Consider the following 6570-nt stretch of genomic DNA (forward strand, 5'->3'; position numbering starts at 1 on the left):
CCAGCGTCACTACCCCCTCCTACCCTGCGAATTTCGAGCCCCGGGACGCCCCTGCTGCTTGGAACAAAGGGATAGAGTAAAATCGTTCCCCTGCACTGTGCTGGGACGGCTCACGGGAGAGCTCGTGGGTGATTCCTGTTTATATCATTAAGCAGAGGTTCCAACTCCAGTCCGAACACCACTGGCCACGAGCTTTGGGCTTTGCTCTCACGGAGAATATTTATTTATATAGCATATTTTATTTTAGATGAACTAGAAACAATGTTTAATTTATAAAATTTTATTTTGAAATGTAAGTCAATAACAATTGGCTGGAGCCAGAGCCAATGGTGAAAGTCTTTGCGCGAGGAGACCCCGCCCCATTTTGGAGGTTCTGCCCACTTTTGGAGTTCACGCCCCATTTTGGAGATCTCCGGTCTGCAGTTATACCTACTTGGAAGTGCTCGGAGCTTGCGCTTTTGTGGCGTCTGTCGTTGCTAAGCAACCGTGACCCGCGCTCTCCGCGACGACACGGAAGTTTCAACAAAGGATAAATGGATTTTCCAGCACTGAAAATCGCTTGCAGTAGCTCTGCTACTAAATGTATTTCAAATTGGTATCTCTGTACAGCTGTCGCGTCCGGTGTAGACACTGTGTCTGTGTGAGCAAAGAAAACAATCAGTATAAATATAATGATCAGTATACTAAACATCGCACATCCTGCGATGTGACTATCGCGGATGAGCACATCGCGATATCGATGCTGAAACGATATATCCCTATAGATGCCCTAGTGGTGTTCCATTGGGATGTTTCACTGAGAGTATCAATCTGCTTGTCAGACCATATGTGAAGCAGAGTCTTGATTTTAACTTGAAACTTGTTTTTGAAAGTCAGAATGTCTTAATCAAAAAGTATTATAAATGTGTGTAAAATATTTATTATTTGGGAAATATTTACATTGTATTATTTTGACATACTTTGTATTAATTTGTGTTCTTTTTCTACCCATAATTAAGATACTGAAAGATGATCTTGAAAGAAACCTAAAATTGTGGCTTTCAGTAATAATTTTGATTTCAACTCATGTCTTTAGAAAGCAAAACGAATATGTAATATCAAATTTTAAGATTTTTGTTAAAGTTTTTTTTATTAAATTAATTTATTTATTTAATGCATTGTTAATTTATTTATATTTATTTTTAACGTCTTTTTTCTACCTTTTTTCTGCACATTTTGCAGACACTGGTGTGAAAATTTCCTGCATTACTCAACTTGCTATTGAACTATTGTTTAAAAATTAACAGATATTTAGTACAACGCTCTTGCTCATGTGATTCAACAATTCTACATTGTTATTTCAGATTTATTCACTGTCTATACTATCATAGTGTTTATTAATATTTTGAATTGGTTTAGTTTTCTAATTTCAGTTTGATTTAGAAATTTGGTTGTGTGCTTCTGTCATTTCATATAATTACTAAATTTCAGTTTTAGTTACTTTAATACTTCAACTTTTTTATTTCAATTAGTTGCCAAGATTACATTTCTAATGTTCTTTCAAGTTTAAGTTTGTAATCTAATATTTTTGTTTAATTTTATTTCAGCTTTACTTTAATTAATGAATTCTTATTAGTAACAACACTGATTTTTTTAATAAAAATATATAATTATACTTATTTTTAATTATTATCTGTTCTAAAAGAAGCCAAAGCTGGATGTAATGTTGGAATTCCCACAGTAAAATCTCCAAAATCCCACCATATTTTAAACATGAAGTATGTGGTGATTGGCTAAGGGATAGCTGTCAAAGGTGTTGTTTGCGTTTAGCACCGAGTGCTTTTCTAAGGAAGTTTTCAGTGGAAATTTGTAGTGTGTTTTGTCTGAACAGTACCAACAGCAGTTCCTCTGTCTATCTGCATTAATCACAACTTTTTGTTGACAACCGCTCCTTTCCTAGAGTCAAGAGTCCAACCACTTTACCTGAAATATTTATGGTTTGCCTCCTTTAGAGAAAGTACTCATGAAACTAACACACATAGACACACACACACTCTCTCTTTTCCATCCACTCGTCTAATGCTACAGACACCACATAAAGTGGCCCTGCTGCGCTATGTTTTATTCACAAGGTAGAAATCTCGCCGTACTTCGGCAGCGGGGCAGCACTCCTAGTGAAGCATGTGTGGGGGGACATCACCAATTGGAGGTGACACCTTGTCACATTACGATGGCGTAACGCAGTCTGCAAAACGCCTTCCCCTCTGGTTTGCGTTTAGGGAATGGAGTGGATCTGAGGGGGCTGCTCAGGTTTCGTTTCATACTGACTGAAAGCAAGAGTGAAAAACATGTACGGCGGGCAGAATACTTAAAACCCAGCAGCGGCAGACTCTTGTGACAGTGAAGTTAATGGATTTAACGTTTAGCCCTTGATCATGTGGGTCCACCTGCGTGGTTTCAGGTCCACTTCTAGTTTGGCTTCAATAGCAGAAATATTAGCTGTCGGTTCGCCTTCTGCTTTGGTTTTAATTCATTTACAGATTCTGTTGCTGAAATGTTCTTTTGCTTTCAGTCTTTGAATTGAAGTTAATCATCTCTGTAAGTTGACTTTTAAAACCACCACCATATAAAACTATCATGGTGTGGATATACCTGGTTGAGATTCGGAAAGTAGAGTTTTTCTATTCTGTTCTGTTCTATGTATTCCATTCTATTCTCAATTCTATTGTTATTTTCTGCTTTTGTCTATTTCTGTTCTGCCATGTTCAATTCTGTTCTGATCTGGGCTGTGTTTCTCAAAAGTGCTGTAGAGATCACTGGTGGCAATGGTTCTACGATCTACCGTACTTATGCTTATTACGATGCTTTGGGAAACGCAGCTCTGGTCAAGTGTATGTGATTCTGTTGTGTTCTCTTATAAATTCTATAGTGTTTTATAATCTGTACTATTCTATTTTCTGCTCTGTTCTATTTTGTTCTGCTGTGTTCAATTCTACTCTGTTCTGCTCTATTCTCTACTTTATTCAGTTCTAGGTCATTGTTTTCAATATATTCTGTTCTACTCTATTCTGATTTTTTTTTTGTATTCTGTTCTGTTTCATTATGCATTATTCTATTTTGTTCTTTTCTGCTGTATTTTGTTTTATTTTAATTTCTTCCATTGAATTCAATTTTTCTCAGTTCTATGGTATTCAATTCTGTTGTTTTGTTTTTCTCCATTTTATTCTGTTCTGTTTTTCTATTGCATTTTGTTCTACTCAATCCTAATATTATGTTCTGCTCTTTTCTAATTTGTTCTATTCTGTTCTTCGTGTCAAATTCTGTTTTATTCTTATTCAATTCTATTGAGTTTTCTATTCTGTTTTTAATATATTCTACTCTTGTTTTTTTTCTATTTTATTCTGTTTATTTGCTAATGTGGTCTTTTATTTTCTCCTCTGTTTTTATTTATTCAATTTATTCCTTTTCTGCAGTATTGAATTGTTGTTTTGTTTTGTTCTATTCTATCCCATTCTGCTGTTTTATCTATGTCATTATATTCTACTCTACTCAATCCTAATATTCTTTTCTGCTCTTTTCTAATTTGATCTATTCTGTTCTGCTGTGTCTAATTTTATTTTATTTTGATAATTCAGTTCTATTGTGTTTTCTATTATGGATGTGTATTTCTATTCTATTTTACTATATTCTATTCTATTCAGTTCTAATTTATGTTATATTTACCCTGTTATACTCCATTTTGTTTTTAATATTCAATTCTGTTCTACTCTTTTGTTGTTTTAAATTTTATTCTGTTTTCACTAGTGTGTTAGATTTGTTCTCCTCTGTTATATTTCTTCTGCTTTTTTCTGTTATATTGTATTCCGTTCTGCTAGGTTTTGTTTTTTTCCTGCTTTTTATTCTGTTCCATTCTGTTTATTCCATTATGTTGTTTTGTTCGCTTTATTCTATTCTATTCTTTGATTCTCTTCTGTTCACAAACTGTACAAGATAACCAAGTTTACTTCATGACTTATGAGCCTACATGAGTGTGTTTTCCCCCGTGTGCTGTAATATATCAGCATTGTTTCCTATCACACTACATGGTGTCACTTCAAACGCCTGGTGTGAAGTATAATTAGCTAAGATACTACGCTGACACAGGCACCGTCAGAGAGTGTGTGTGTGTGTGTGTTATAGTCCTACAGCTCTCACCTGCTCCGCACTGCTGATGAACACACCGCATGACAGCAATTAATTATGCTTCAGCACTGCTGACAGAATCCCTATAGATATATCAGCTATTTCTGTTGCATATTCTTTATAGTCCTACAGCTCTCACCTGCTCCGCACTGCTGATGAACACACTGCATGACAGCAATTAATTATGCTTCAGCACTGCTGACAGAATCCCTATAGATATATCAGCTATTTCTGTCGCATATTCTTCAGCCCTGTCTCAAGTCATGTTAGCTTTTTTTTCTTCTATTGTCCTTATTGATTTCTCTCTCTCATCTCTACACTCCCATCTACACCTTGTTCATACACATGAGGCAGGAGCAAATACCATAAATCAGTGGTGCTTAGACCAAATACGTGTCCTTTTTTGGTTCCTACCTTTTTATCTTCCATTAGCTTATTGCATTTTGATTTCAAACCAAAAACACAAACTTTGCAAACACATACCATTAGAGAAGCCAAATGTTTTTATTATACAACTGTACTAGCTACTATAAGATCCCTATTCCAGAGTGACATGAACTATGCTAAGGAAACTCAAGCCGGTTTGTTTTATATTGTCGCATCACAACCTCTTTTACCATCTGACATAGGAAGCAAACATAACCTGTATTTAGTTTGTAGATGGCATGTTTTTGTATTTTAGGCTGAAGAATAGCATAGGTCTTCTTTAAAGCAGAGCCGAGTGACGTCTGTTAAAGTGAGGTGCTGTATGAGCTGTGGCTTTTGTCATATTTCACTGTAGCACTTGAAAGCATTTGTGACGGTCACAAACAGTGATACAGCAAGGTTTATAAGACCATTTTATGAGGGTTGATTGTGCATGAACAAAGCTAATTGTCCAGAAATAATGCTAAACCTTTGTTTTAAAGCTATGATAACGTGTAGGTAACATCCAGATGAGTATGTGCAAGAATAATAGCTTACAGGTTGGCCAAAAGTTGCTGTCTAAATTCTCAATTTTGATGATGCAACATTCATTGTGCAAGTATATTGACAACTTTTACTAAGCTTTTTTTTTTTTAGAATGATAATGCTCTCAAACTGGAGACAGAATAAACGTAGGCTAAATACCTTATGTATTACTCACACTACAGTCTCTAAAATCCCTTGCAGTAACTTAAGGAGCCATAAATCAATAATTTCCTCTTGATCCATCACATTATTGGATTCACAGTTATTCCTCCCCATGATACCTGTAGAGTCTTTGCGCGAGATTACGACATTTTGTACGCGAATGCGCAGAGCTTTCTGATCAAAAACATGGTAATTATTAAAACTGAAGATAAAAATACACATTTAGGAGTGATTCTAATATTAACTGAGCGCATACAGTACGTTTGGCTTTAAGCCCCCTGCACTGGCACGCTATTAAAACCCCCATACTATCACACAGGATGCTCACGAGTCATGAGAGCGTGAGAGCCGCGCTTAACTTACCGGAGAGAATGAGAGTCCTTGTTTGAAGCGCATAATATATTCCTTTCCTCTCAACCGCGGGATCGAGCTCCAGACTTACGGGGTTATTATAGAGATCTAGATCCAAATGAATTTTAGCTTTATTTGAGCGTGTGAGAGATGTGGACTCTTTCTCCATACGGTTGTATTGGAAAAGATGCTGGGCGCACCGCGCGTATCCATCCAGCTGTCTGTGATACTCCCTCCCTCACAGTCTCCCCAGGGACGGGCAAATTCTGCCTGTCGTTCGCTGCAAGCTGATTGGTCGAGCAGTGCTGTCAGTCAAGTGAGGGCTCCCTTATAAGCTGGAAAGGGGGCGGGGCTATTACATCGCGCGCTTTTTACCGTCTCTCTCTTCCCTCTGCATTTTCATACTCCCACTTTCTCTCTGTCTTTGCCTCGTCAACTTAATCTCTATTTGTAGTTTTCTGCGCTCTGCCCGTGAGGCTACGACCCTGATAAAGAAACGCTATTTGAATATTCACATGCTGACGACTGGATTTTTGACTTTCATGAGCTGTAAGCTCTAATCATCAAAATTAAAACAAAAAACTTTTGAAATGTTTTACTTTACATGTAATGAATCTGGAATATATGAACGTTTCACTTTTTGAAATAAGTTACAAAAAAATTAACTTTTTCACGATATTCTAATTTTTTGAGATGCACTTGTATATATATATAGCCTATAAGAGTGTAAAGACCATCGACTCTACCGTTCGACTCCAAGGCACGTAAGTATCGCTTCTGAATCATTCTCTTTCCTACTATTTGTTCCCCTTCTGTTTTCAGTTTTTACAACCAATTCTTACTATGTGTTTCCACATCCCTATTATTACTACCACTCGCAAACCATGCATCACACACTGTAGGCAGCGCAATCCTAACAACCTGCGCACTTTGCCTATGTCTACT

General features: G+C 36.7%; 2 protein-coding genes across 4 annotated transcripts in view; one reads left to right on the forward strand and one right to left on the reverse strand.

Annotated features, from left to right (window-relative positions):
- The window catches only part of LOC107661461 (leucine-rich repeat neuronal protein 3-like), a 12699-nt gene extending 6885 nt beyond the window's left edge, over positions 1 to 5814 (reverse strand). Inside the window, exon 1 of the mRNA XM_016451051.1 lies at positions 5638 to 5814. The gene's annotated coding sequence lies outside the window, so the exon portion shown is untranslated. The remainder of the gene's footprint in view (positions 1 to 5637) is intronic.
- Positions 1 to 6570, forward strand: part of LOC107661462 (mitochondrial inner membrane protease subunit 2-like) — a 94337-nt gene that overhangs the window by 76905 nt on the left and 10862 nt on the right. The gene's annotated exons all lie outside the window — the stretch shown is intronic.

This window comes from Sinocyclocheilus anshuiensis, unplaced genomic scaffold, assembly GCF_001515605.1.
Source record: "Sinocyclocheilus anshuiensis isolate Anshui unplaced genomic scaffold, SAMN03320099.WGS_v1.1 scaffold491, whole genome shotgun sequence".
Lineage (NCBI taxonomy): Eukaryota > Metazoa > Chordata > Actinopteri > Cypriniformes > Cyprinidae > Sinocyclocheilus > Sinocyclocheilus anshuiensis.